This window comes from Rhinolophus sinicus, chromosome 16, assembly GCF_057876585.1.
Source record: "Rhinolophus sinicus isolate RSI-liver-muscle chromosome 16, RSI-T2T, whole genome shotgun sequence".
Taxonomy (NCBI): Eukaryota; Metazoa; Chordata; class Mammalia; order Chiroptera; family Rhinolophidae; genus Rhinolophus; species Rhinolophus sinicus.
In genome coordinates, this window is record NC_142516.1 from 78,593,619 (window position 1) to 78,607,860 (window position 14,242).

The following is a 14,242-nucleotide window of genomic DNA, read 5'->3' on the forward strand; positions in this document are numbered from 1 at the left end:
TTCGGTTAGGTTCTCAGTGTCCATCAGTTTCTGGGTGGACACATTTGCTGCCCAGTCTGCTTTCTCTGAGCAACTGAAAAAAATAGAATCTGAGAGACCAAAAGTTGGGATTGACATGTAAGGTCAGCGAAAATATTGATTGCCAAATTTTATCTTAGAAGTCTATACAATCTTCTCTAACCCCCTTTCCCAATAAAGCCCATAAGATTTTAGACGACCATTCATTCCTGAGAGACCCCTGCTAGCTCTGGACGTGGCAGATCACTTTCCTTGAAGTGAGGCTGATGAGTCCAGCAAAGTAGCTGGGAGCAGACCGCCTTTGCAGTGGGTACCAGGTCATTTTCAGAAGTAGAGGATTGGGGGGTACTATTGAACAATGAATAATTTTATAATGGAATGCTGCAGAGCAAAATCAAGTATGGATTCAAAAAACATCATGTTGGAGCTTTTAGAAAACTATGGTGAGCAAAACAGATAGGTCTTTATTTCATGGAACTCACCCCGTTGATGTAGAGAAAAATCCTCTCAACAAATATATAACTTAGTGGTATTTTCTCCAATTCCATGATGCCTCATTGTTGATAGGTGGCTACAGAAAAAGACAACTTCAAGCTTAAAGTCACCTCATTTCCTATCTTGCTGCATCGCTCATTCACTCCCTCATTCATTTACTCATACAGACAAAATTCAGAAACATCTGCAGGCACCTTCTGTATAACCGTTAAGGCATTGGGGGGGGGGGGATAGGAAGTAGCATGTTTGTGCTGACATCTCTCACGAAAATCATCACCCACTAGACATCATGCTTCTGATCAGCGATGCATATTACCTGGGTTCCAGAGTTTTTCCAGTCCTATTATTCCTCAAATTAAAATGGCTAAATAACTTTTTCTTTTGCAATCTGTTAAATAAAAACTGGAAAGTAGTTTAGAACACATGCATTTTGAATGTACCAAATTTTAGTATGTAGGACTCTTTCCATCTCCAAATAACTGAGAAATGAGGAAATAAGATTTCCTTCTGTATATTAAACTTTAAATCAAAGTAACGAAGATCCCCATTTTCTGACCAATGGGGACTGACCTTGATGGCCACAGCTGGCCTTCTCCAGGTAATGCCCCTACAGTTGTCATGAGTTAAGTGCTGACAATAGAAATTGCACCATAGAGTACCAATTAAAGAATTCAGGAAAGTTAAGAAAACTTAAGAGGCCCAGAAGTGAAAATACATGTATTATTAGGTGAATAAAATATTTCCTAGAGATATTGTTTAGAAATACACTTCTTTGGTGAGCTCCAGTAGCTTTCTCTGCCTTGGTAACATTTAAAAAGAAATGGACTCTGGCAGAAGGTCTTACATCATTTTTCCTGCCGAGGTGCATTCTAAGACAGGCATGTTTTAGTAAGTGTCCTTGCTTGCAATAATTGCTTCTCTGGCATTGCAGTATAATGCTGCCATTTCCTTTAATTTAAGTTGTATATGTTTCGGTATCTGATCACTCAAGCTATTGTGATAAGAGACAGAAAAAGAAATTACTTTGGCCAGTTTCCTGAGATGCTAGAATAGATGCTGTCAATTACAGCCGCAGGTTAGGAGAAATCTTTTGAAAGGGCAGGGGGATCAGTCCCTGAAACCTTATCTGTTTTATTGCAACGTGATGGAATATGAACACCATCACATATTGTGTTGTCATCCACTGATTGACTAGGTCTTTGGTCCTAAGCGATAATGACAAATACAAATACTCAATGACTTACCAAGAGAAATAGGGATTTCTTCTCGGGCATCTTACAGAAAGCCCAAAATGCAATTTGAAACTGGAAAAAGGAATCCAAGCAAAGTAGAAATTGCCCATGATGCTCATGGGCCCAGCAATCATAGCTTTACATCTCCATTAAAAGGTACCTCTTTCTCTGTACAAGATGAGCAGCTGGATCACCTACCAAGGCCATGACTTCACTGAGCTTGTGCTTTATCCTCATGCGTGGCCTCAGGGATTTCCCTATTTTCGCAAATATAATTTGTCTAGGAATTATTTGGTGTTTCAATAGGAGATTTACTCCACTGGTATGCTGTGTGCCTAAACAACAAGGTGATTTTCTTTAAAAAGTCAAGTAATGGGTCAGTTCAGCAAACAGATCACTTGGGGCTGATGTCTGATCCACATTTATTTAAATTTTTCACGATCAAAAAGGGACATTTATTTCATTGCTAAATATCTTTCAAGGCCTTAAATTCTATACTAGGTGATGTTCTAGGCTCTGGAATTTTGATGTTAAAAAAGACAGATAAACTGCCTTCTCTCATGGTAGGTATGTTGGCGGAGAACCACAATAAATGAATTAACAAAATGAAATATGGAGGCAGGGAGGGAGAGCGCTAGAGAGAGAGAGGGAGAAGGTGAAGGCTGAGAAGGAAGAGAGGAAGGAAGGAATAAAAGAAAAGAGGGGAGGAGGGAGGAAGAGGAGGAAAGAAGGAAGGAAGAAAGGAAAGAAGAAAGGAAGGAAGGAAGGAAGGAAGGAAGGAAGGAAGGAAGGAAGGAAGGAGCAATAAGACTCTGAAGGAAATAAACAAGAAGTAGAATATATGTATGTAAACCATGACATTTACATACATCACAACTCTAGTTCAGAGGAACATTCAAATTAGAGCCATATGATTTTAAAGGTCAGAGACCTTTGATAACCCAGTAGGTCTGAGTTATTTCACTGGTGGGCCGTGGCCATGTTGGTCTCTTCAGTGTTGCTAAAATAATATAACATGGAAACAAGACCCCTCACAATAGTAAGGACCCCCACCCCGACAGTAGTAAGGACACTGAGTTGTCATTATACCCCCCTTCTTGAACAGTCATAATTTATATTACCATATGAAAGATTCTGGAAAGTCCTGCAATACCTATTCTATTAAGAATTCCCTAAATTATTTGGATATGGAAACTTGTTTCCTGTCCCACTTATTAACCTCCCACCTGATTTGTTGTTCTAATGGTCATCCCATGGGCAGGATGGCTAGTGGAAGAGGCATCATTAAACAGAAAGCTCAGCCTTACTAGAGAGTGGCCAAAGACAATGAAAAAGCAGTATCCACATCCTAGGAATTTATTTATGTATTTGTTTGTTTGTTTGTTTTTCACGTTTAACAAGGTTCCATTTATTTAAAAACAAACCAAACGAACAAACGAAAACCTGAAGTTATCGAAAATGAATACACACCTGAAAGTATTTTCTGAGAGAACTACTCAGCTAAGCTACGGTATTAATAAGCGCAAGGTCGTTTTATAGAATGATTGCTTGTAGATACCTTTTAAATGAACATTTTACATAAAAAGTTACTTTATTATACGTCCAAGTAATGCTTCTCAAAGGGCAGCACCATTTCTTGGCTGAGGGAGTGGAAACAAATCATCTTAGGGGCTTTTCAAAGTGCAACACTATGCACACTTGGAAAAAATTCTCATACACGTCTTTTTTTTTTAAAGCATCCTACAGACTTTAAATTCTAATAAATAAATATTGAGTCTTTAATATCTCACTTAAACAAACATTTCTTTGGGGCCCCCTTTTCTTCAGAGTAAAGGGGTCTTGAAACCCCAAACTGAGAAAACCACTGTAGTTTATCCTTAGCCACACATGGTCAGTTTCTGGCTCTGACCTCATAAAGCACCAGTGTGAGGGAACTACCCAAAGCTGCTATATAAAGCCCTGACTGGGCTGAGCTTTCTGTCCCTTATAGCCCAGGAAGCTGATTTGTGGTGACCTGTTGGACTTGGACCTTTTAGCTTGTTTTCCCCTTCTTTCCCCCCATTTTGTTTTGTCCCGTCACTCGTTTTCTTTGTCTCATTTTGTTTCTACTTATTATTTTTTTGTTTTTCTTTAAATGTTTTAGTATTTTTAATGTTGTTAGTACAGTTAGTGCATTTAGTCAATGTAGTTAGCATAGTTATTGTTTATTAGCACAGTTAGTAATATTGATAGTATATATAGTCTGCGTAGTTAGTATAGTTATTATTGTCTGTTAGCACAGTAATATTGTCAATACAGTTAGTCAGCGTAGTTAGTACAGTTATAATTATTGGCATAGTTAGTAATATTGTTGATAGTATATTTAGTGTAGTTAGCATAGTTATTATTATTAGCATAGTTAACAATATTATCGATACAGTGTAGTTAGTACAGTTATTGTTTGTTCACACAGTTGGAGAGCATCGTTAGTATCGTCAGTGAGCGTAGTTAGCGGGTCACCACGTCACGTGACTTTACAGACATCCGTATTGACCAGGAGCCCCCCAGTGCCCATTAGGAGCTCCAGGGAAGCCTCACAGAGGGCAGCTTTGCCAAGGTAGTGTTGGGCAAGCACATTCTCACGAAGACGATGGTGGCTGTGAAAATCATCGACCAACGGGTCTCTGAGGAAACGCACAGATCTCTCCTGCACAAAGTCCGCTGCATGGCAGACTTGCACCATCCGAACATCGTCCAACTATTCCACATGATCAGCTCGGCAGAATCCCTCTTCCTAGTCATGGAGCTGGTGCCCGGAGAGGACATGCTGAGCTACCTTCTGGCCACGGCCGCATGTCGGAGGCCACGGCCCCCCGCGTCTTCCGGCAATGGTGTCAGCGGTTCACTACTGCCACGAGAGGGCGTTGCTCACAGGGACCTGAAGCCAGAAAACGTGGTTAGACGCTCAGATGAACGCTAAACTTGCAGACTTCGGACTTGGCGCATCCTCCAATGCACATCAACTCAGCACGTTTTGTGGCAGTCTCCTTCATGCAGCCCCAGAACTGTTCCTGGACGAATCGTATGATGGTCGTGCCACGGATATCTGGAGCCTGGGAGTGCTGCTGTAAGAGATGCTTACAAATGCCGTGCCTTTCAAGGCAGAGGACTCGGAAGGGGTGAAGGATAAGGTAGTCAGAGGGCAGTATGTGGTACCATCTTATCTATCCATTGATGTGGAAAGCTTCCTCAAAAAACTGCTAACCCTCATCCCTGAGCAGAGAGAAAATCTTGAGGCCACCATGCCAGATCTTGGCTAAACATGGGCCAAGAGGAAGAACTGAAACCTTACGTTGAGCCACCCGGTGATGTCATAGATCCCGGGATAATAGAACAGATGGTGAATCTGGGCATTCATTGGGAAGATATCAAGGACACATTGTCAAACAAAACATACAATAACAACATCATGGCCACGTATCGCATGTTACACATACAAAAACCAAAACCCCAGTATCACACCATCAAGATAAAGCCCTTCCATCCTCCTGAGTTCCAGAGCCGCAGTCCTCCGCAGCCCAGAAGGTTCAATGAGAGTGGTCCGGTTTCCAGCAGGCAGAGCAGCAGCCTATGGACCATGCGCCAGGGCAGAAGCCCCAAGAGTCTGCCGGTCCTAGAGCCATCCTGGAGCACAGCACCACCGTTTCTGAATTCAAGACCACCACTTCTGAGGCCATCCGGGGTTCCAGGAGCGCCACTTCCAGCCCCTCCACTCCCAAGCACAGTTGGGGCTCCAGAACTGCCACTTCAGAGGCCAGCCGGGGCTCCCAGACCACCATTCCCAAGCACTGCTGGGGCTTCAACACCTCACCTCTGGAGAGCAGCTGGAGCTCCAGGACTACCACTCCTGAACCCTTCACTCCCAAGCACAGACCAGGCTCCAGGAACACCACTCCTGAGCACAGACCAGGCTCCAGGAACACCACTCCTGAGCACAGACCAGGCTCCAGGAACACTACTCCCGAGCCCAGCCAGGGATTCAGGACCGCCATTCCTGAGCACAGACCTGGCTCCAGGATTGCCACTCCTGAGCCCTCCACTCCCAAGCCCAGCTGGGGATCCCAGAATGCCACTCCTGCAACCAGCTGGGGCTCCAGGACCGCCATCCCTGAGCACAGACCAAGGTCCAAGACTGCCACTCCCGAACTCAGCCTTGGTTCCAGCACCACCATCCTTAGCCCAGCCTCCTAATATCACCCTGGGGACTCTCTCTCCAGCCACAGCATCACCAGCAACAGTGGAAACCCAGAAGACATCAAGCAGGGATGGCAGCCGGTGGCTAGGAGCTGCTTGAACTTTTTAAGGACGCTCTTCTGTTTTCCGCCCAAGACGGGGTACTGCAAATGCAGTCAGGTAAAACCCCGTTAGAATTTGGACAACAAAGGCAGGGCTAGAACAAGACTCCGGGGAGGTCCAGCTGGGCTCCCTGCATTTTAAAGGCTGAACTGGATGAAGCTGAGGTCCAGGGAGCCCAACCACGTGGTGCGGGAGATCGGCCAGAGGCCAGCAGTACAAGAAGTACACATGGAGTGTCCAAGGAGCAGTGGGCAAGACGACTTGGTCCCATGGACAATGGAGATGTGTACAGTGCCATGGTGTTCTCTGTATGGGATTCACAGCCAGGGTATCCAGCATTGCTGTGGCCTTCAGAAGTACCTCCTTGGAGGATGGCCTAGAGCTCCCAGGGAAAAAAGAGGAGGTACCACCCTCGCTGCAGGTCCACCACTTCGGTCCCCAGCTGGATGCAACTTCAGAGACTGGACTGTTTTTCCTGGGGCCCTTCTTCCCTCCCCTGCTCTGAGGGAAGGGATGGTTCTTATTTAAACTTGGTTTTCCAAACCTTTCAATAAGTGTCTTGCTTCCGAAAGATGTATTGGGTACTCTTGTTTTGCATCCTGCAGTTTGAGAAGCGCGCAGTGATGCAATACTTGGCCTTACTTGGAACAAATCTGCACTTTTGCATGTTGTACCCTCTTGGTCTTCTGTTCCCTTGGCTTTGAACCCTCAGCTCCCTTGTCCAATTCTCCTTTGTGGCAGGACGATGTTGCTTGCTCACATAGCACACATACTGCCTTCTTCCTGTGGATGCTCAACTTTCCATCCTAGGAATTTATAATATGAGTATGGGTCAGTTTAGTTCACTAGTACCCATTCTGTGCCAGTCCTGGGGACTGAGAGATGAATAAGATACAGTTTTTGCCCTCAAGAAGATACAGAAGTATAAGTATAGAAGGGAAAATTAATATGTATAATTCACAAGAAAATTAATATGTATAATTCAGTACTACTTGCTACAGTAGAGAGAAAGGCACAGGATACCAGAGAAGCACGCAGCTTACTTGGTTAAGTCTGGATAAGACCAAAGAGATATCATTGAGGACTTCCTAGAGGAGGTGACAGGAATTGCAAGTATAATGTTACCTAGAGAATAATTTATTGTAGTACATGATCAAGAACTGCATCATGTGGTTTAGATACTATATCCTGTAGGAATTCAGGAAGTGGTCATAGGCACCTGGTGGGTATGAGTTTCCATTAAGATAGTAGAACATGAGTGGGATCTTGAATGATATGGGGCCAATAATTATTTATAATTATCTATGGTTATTAATATTATTAGCTATCATTAACTGATTTCTTGGGGACCTTCTCTGTATCATACACTTAGCCAAAAATTTTTTTTAATTAAAGTTTATTGGGGTGGCAATTGTTAGTAAAGTTACAATGGATTTCAGTTGTACAGTTCTGTATTACATCATCTATAAATCCCATTATGTGTTCACCACCCAGAATCAGTTCTCCTTCCATCACCATATATTTGATCCCCTTTACTCTCATCTACCTCCCCTGTCCCCACTAACCCGCTGGTAATCACTTAACTATTGTCTGTGTCTATGAGTTTTTGTTTCTCATTTGTTTGTCTTGTTCTTTTGTTGTTTTTGGCTTATATACCACATATCAGTGAAATCATATGGTCCTCTGCTTTGTCTGTCTGACTTATTTCACTTAGCATTATAATCCATCCATGTTGTCACAAATACTCCTATATCATCTTTTCTTACTGCCGAATAGTATTCCATTGTGTATATATACCACAACTTCTTTATCCATTCATCTATTGAAGGACATTTTGGTTGTTTCCATGTCTTGGCCACCGTAAATAAAGCTGCAATGAACATTGGAGCACACATGTCTTTATGGATAAATGTTTTCAGATTTTTAGGGTCGAATCCCAGGAGAGGGATTGCTGGATCGTATGGTAATTCTATTCACAATTTTTTGAGGAACCTCCACACTGCCTTCCATAGTGGCTGCACCAGTCTGCTTTCCCACCAACAGTATATGAGATTCCTTTTTCTCCACAGCCACTCCAACAATTGTTACTATTTCACTTGTTGATAATAGCCATTCTAACTGGGGTGAGGTGATATCTCACTGTGGTTTTTATTTGCATTTCTCTGATGATTAGTGATATTGAGCATTTTCATATGTCTATTTACCATGTGTATGTCCTCTTTGGAGAAATGTCTCTTTAGGTCCTCTGCCCATTTTTCAACTGGGTTGTTTGTTTTTTTGTTGTTGAGTTGCACGAGTTCCTTGCATATTTTGGATACTAGCCCCTTGTTGGAGGCACTGTTTGCAAAAATCTTCTACTTGGTTATCTCTTTATATTGTCGACGGTTTCTTTTGCTGTGCAAAGCTTTTAAGTTTGATATAGTCCCATTCATTTATTTTAGCTTTTACTTCCCTTGCCTTAGGAGTCAAATTTGTAATGTGCTCTTTGAATCCAAGGTCCATAAGTTTAGTACCTACGTTTTCTTCTAGGCAGTTTATTGTTTCAGGTATTATGCTTAAGTTTTTTATCCATTTTGAATTAATTTGGGTACATGGTGACAGATAGCAGTCCAGTTTCATTCTTTTGCATGTGGCTTTCCAATTCTGCCAGCACCATTTATTGAAGAGGCTGTCTTTTCTCCATTGTATGTTTTTTCTTTCTTTGTCAAAAATTATCTGTCCATATTTATGTGGTTTTATTTCTGCATTCTCAATTCTATTCCACTGGTCTATGGGTCTATTTTTCTGCCAGTACCATGCTGTTTTGATTATTGTTGCCCTATAGTACATGCTAAAGTCGGGAAGTGTGATACCTCCAGCATTGTTCTTTTTTCTTAAGATTGCTTTGGCTATTCAGAGTCTTTTGTGATTCCAAATAAATCTGATGATTTTTTGTTCTATTTCTTTTTTAAAAATGCCACTGGGATTTTGATAGGGATTACATTAAATCTGTATATTGTTTTGGGTATTATGGTCATTTTAACTATGTTGATTCTTCCATCCACGAGTACAGAATGTTTTTCCATTTCTTTGTGTCTTTTTCAACTTCTTTTAAAAATGTCTTATAGTTTTCAGCATATAGGTCTTTTACATCCTTTGTTAAGTTTATTCCTAGGTATGTTATTCTTTTTGCTGCACTTGCTAAAGGAATTTTTTTTATTTCATTTTCTGAGATTTCATTGTTAGGCTATAAGAATGCAATGGACTTTTGTACGTTGATTTTTGTAGCCGGCAACTTTACTGTATTTGTTGATTGTTTCTAATAGCTTTTTAGTGGAGTCTTTAGGGTTTTCTATATATAGCATCATGTCATCTGCAAAGAGTGACAATTTAACTTCTTCATTTCCAATTTGGATGCCTTTTATTTCTTCCTCTTGCCAGATTGCTCTGGAGAGGACTTCCAACACTATGTTGTAAAGCAGAGGTGACAGGCGACAGCCCGTCATGTTCCTGAACATAGAGCAAAGGGCTTCGGGTTCTCACCATTAATTATGAGATTAGCTGACGGTTTGTCATTTATGATAAGGTATTTTCCTTCTATACTTATTTTATTAAGTGTTTTAATCATAAATGAATGTTGTATCTTGTCAAATGCTTTTTCTGCATCGATTGATATAATCGTATTATTGTTTTGTCCTTTATTTTGTTTATGTGATGTATCACATTGATGGATTTCTGTATGTTGAACCATCCTTGTGCCCCGGGGATGAACCCCACTTGTTCGTGATGCATAATCTTTTTAATGCACTGTTGCATTCGATTTACTAGAATTTTGTTTAGGATTTTTGCATCTGTATTCATCAGAGATATTGGTCTTTAGGTCTCTTTTTTTGTGCTGTCCTTACCAATTTTTGGTATCAGGGTATTGTTGGCCTCATAAAATGAGTTAGGGAGTACTGTCTCTTCTTCAATATTTTGGAAGAGTTTGAGCAGGATTGGTGTTAGATCCTCTTTGAAGGTTTGGTAGAATTCTCTAGTGAAGTCATCTGGTCCCAGCATTTGCTTTTGGGAAGGTTTTGGATGAGTGATTCAATTTCATTACGGTTGATCAGTCTGTTTAGATTTTCTAATTCTTCATGGTTCAGCCTAGGAAGGCTATATATTGTCCATTTCTTCTAGGTTATTGAATTTGGTGGCATATAGTCCTTCATAGTATTCTTGGATGATCCTTTATATTTCTGTGGCATCCGTGATAACTTCCCCTTTTTCATTTCTGATTTTGTTTATTAGTGTCTTCTCTCTTTTTCTCTTAAGGAGTCTAGCCAAGGGTTTGTCAATTTTGTTAATCCTTTCAAAGAACCAGCTCTCTGTCACATTGATTATTTCTATTGTCTTTTTGTTCTCTATTTTATTTAGTTTCACTCTGATTTTTATTATTTCCTTTCATCTGCTGACCTTGTGTGTCATTTGTTCTTTTTCTAGTTCTTTAAGGTGTAACATGAGGTAATTTATTTGGGATTTTTCTCGTTTCTTAAGATAGGCCTGTAGTGATATAAATTTCCCTCTTAAAACTGCTTTCGCTGCATCCCAAAAATTTTGGTAGGATGTATTTTCATTGTCATATGTCATATGTATCTTTTGATCTCTCCTCTAATTTCTTTTTTGACCTGGTCGTTCTTTAAAAGTATGTTGTTTAATCTCCATGTATTTGTGGTTTTTTCTGCTTTCTTTTTGTAGTTGATATCCAATTTCAAAGCCTTGTGATAAGAGAATATGCTTGGTATGATTACAATCTTCTTAAATTTGCAGAGGCTGATTTTATGTCCCAATATATGGTCTATCCTTGACAATGTTCCATGTACACTAGAAAAAAATGTATAGTCTGATGTTTAAGGATGAAGTGCTCTATAAATGTCAATTATGTCCATTTCATCTAATGTGTCACTTAGGGCTGCTATTTTATTATTTATTTTCTGTTTGAATGATATATCCATAGCTGTCAATGATGTATTTAGGTCCCCTAGTATAATTGTGTTTTGGTCAATTTCTCCCTTTAGTTCTGTTAGTAATTGCTTGGTATATTTCAGTGCTCCCTGATTGGGGGCATAAATATTGATCATTGTTATCTCTTCTAGTTGTATAGTTCCCTTTACCATTATGAAATGTCCATCTTTGTCTCTTGTTATCTTTTATACCCTGAAATCTGTTTCATCTGATATCATTATGGCTACACCTTATTTTCTCTGGATACCATTTACTTGAAGCGTCAATTTCCACCCTTTCACTTTGAGTCTATGTTTGTCCTTGTAGCTGAGATATGTCTCTTGGAGATAGCATATAGTTGGATTTAGTTTTTTGATCCAAAATTCTACTCTGATCCTTTTTATTGTTGACTTCAGTTCATTTACATTTAGGGTGATTATTGATATGTGAGGATTTCTTATCATTCTATCTTTAGTTTTCTGGTAAGACTGTGTCTCCATTGTTTCTTTGCCTTTTTGTTGTCTATTATTTCTGTGTGATGGTATTGTATGATTTTCTCTCTGTTTCTTCTTTTATTACAGTATATATTTCAGTTCTGGATTTTTTTGAGTGGTTATCATTAAGTTTATGTAAAAGAAAGTTTGATATTTAGAGTATTCCATTTTCTTCACCATGCTTGCTTTCTCCATTCCCACATTCCAGTTCATGCCTTTAATCTCCCCCTTTTTATGTTTTGCTTGCCACAAATTGTCCCTGTTGATGGTGGTCGAATAACCTCCTTTAGTGTTTCTTGTAGTACAGGTCATGTATTAGAAAATTCCCTCAACTTCTGTATGTCTGGAAAGATCTTTATTCCGCCTTCATATCTAAAGGATATCTTTGCTGAGTATATTATTCTTGGCTCATAATTTCTCTCTTTCAATAGTTTGAATATTTGGTTCCACTCCCTCCTGGCTTGTAGAGTTTCTGCTGAAAAATCTGATGATAATCTAATGGGCTTTCCTTTGTAGTTTACTGTCTTCTTTTCCCTGGCTGCCTTGAGGATTCTTTCTTTGTCGTTGATGTTAGACAGCTTCAATACAATGTGCCTTGGAGAAGGCCTGCTGGGATTGAGGTAATTAGGTGTTCTATTTCCTTCTTGGATTCGAGGATCCAGTTCTTCCCACAACTTTGGGACGTTCTCATCAACTATTTGTTTGAATATACTCTCTGTTTCCTTCTCTCTTTCTTCTCCTTCTGGTATGCCCATTATTCTCATATTGCTCTTTCTGATGGAGTCAGAAAGTTCTTCTAGAGTTCTTTCATTTCTTATAAGTCTCAAGTCTCTTTCTTCTTCCATCCATGTCATTTCCAGGTTTATATCTTTGATGTCACTGATTCTTTCCTCCATCTGGTCAACTCTACTACCTACGCTGACTATTTCATTCTTCATTTCTTCTATTGAGTTCTTAATCTCCAGGAATTCTACTTGGTTCTTTTTTGAAATTTCAATCTCTTTGGTAAAATGTTGTTCTTTGATTGTGCTTCTGAGTTCATTACGCTGCCTGTTTGTGTTTTCTTGTGTCTTGTTGAGTGTTTTTCAGAACTGCAATCTTGAATTCTCTGTCATTTCAGTCACATATTTCCATATCTTTAAGTTCATTTTCTGGAGTCTTTTTTCATTTTCTTTGTGAGCTATCTTGTTGCCTTGGTTATTCACAGCAATTAATGATTTATTATTTCTCTTCCTAGACATCTACAGGAGTAGGTTCTGCAACAGGTTGATAGGAAGAGGTCTTTATTTTGTTTTCCATGTGCATTGATAGAATGTTTTATTTTCTCTCCGACTGCAGCCTTTTTTCTTTCTAACACTGGAGTGTTATATTTTCTCTGCACTATTTCAGCTTCTCATGCAACGGGGGGGATTCCCTGGATGGTAGGTATCTCCTCTGTGACAGTTCGCCTGGGTTATAGGGTACCATGTCCATGTGGGAATGCAGAGACCTGATGAAGTTCCAAAGCTCTTCCTGCACCAGATACAGAGCCCGTATGTTTCAGCAGTTCTGTTTACTCCTGCAGGGATCTTCCCAGGTAGGTGGGGGAAGTGGTGGGGTGGGATGTGAGAGGTGGCCCAGAGCAATGGTGGTGACCACCACCACAGCCAGTCCTGCTTCCACAGCTTCCTCCCCTTTGCTGGAACTAGCAGGTTGTGAGTCCGTGTCTGCGGACCACATTTCTCAGAACTTCAAATGATCTGTTTTTTTTATTTCACACCTCTACTGTTCCGCTTCTAGCACTGGGCAAGTGGGGGTGGGGTGAGCTCTGCTGAGAGAGGGAGGGGGCTGCTAGGCTCCATGCCTAAGGCTTTTGTTCTCTGCTCAGCAGTGAGGGCTTAAACCACTGTTTTCAGCCTTCTTCCCTCCGTCTTTGCTCCGAGGTCTCTGCCATGTGCGTTGGGTTCAGCTGTGTTGTATGCTTTCCTCTATGCCTTGTGGGTCATAAACGGAGCCCTAGCAGTCCAATTCTTCCCTCTCCCACATCTGTGGTAGTTCCCGGATGCAGTGGGCTGGGAGTACTGAGCTAGGGCTGCCTCCTGCACCCGTGGGTCTCTGTCTCTGCAATTCTCCCTTCCCTGCTCCCCCGCTCATGCAATTTGCCCACCTTTAGATTATTTCAGTAGTATGCCTCTTAGTCTTGCATGTCTGCTGTGCAGGGAGTCCTTTGTGGAGTTATAGTTGTTCAATTTGTTGTAAATTCCAGGTGAGATTTCAAGAGGCTCACCTCACGCTGCCTTTTTATGACATCACTCCACTGTATTGACTTATCTTAAGCTCACAAATTCTTTTCTTGATTGTATCTAGTCTATTTGATGAGTCCATCAGGTGCATTCTTTTTTCTGGTTAGAAATTTTTTATTTTTAGCATTACTTTTGATTCTTTCTTAGATTGTCCATCTCTCTGCTTATATTAGCCATCTGTTCTTGCATGCTGTTCACCTTCTCCATTAAAGTCCTTAGTATATTAATTATAGTTATTTTAGATACCTGGTCTGAATATTTGAAAATGTCTGCCATAACTGAGTCTGCTTCTGATACTTGCTCTGTCTTTTCAAACTGTGTGTTTTGTCTCTTATTGTGCCTTGTAATTTTTTTGTTCAAATGTGAACATGATGTATTGAGTAAAAGAAACTGAGGTAAATAGGCTGTTAGTGTGAGATTTTAT

At 40.6% G+C, this 14,242-nt stretch overlaps 1 pseudogene; it reads left to right on the forward strand.

Annotated features, from left to right (window-relative positions):
- Positions 1-4,609: 4,609 nt before the first annotated feature.
- On the forward strand, positions 4,610-5,975 carry LOC148755051 (uncharacterized; annotated as a pseudogene).
- The last annotated feature ends 8,267 nt before the right edge of the window (positions 5,976-14,242 follow it).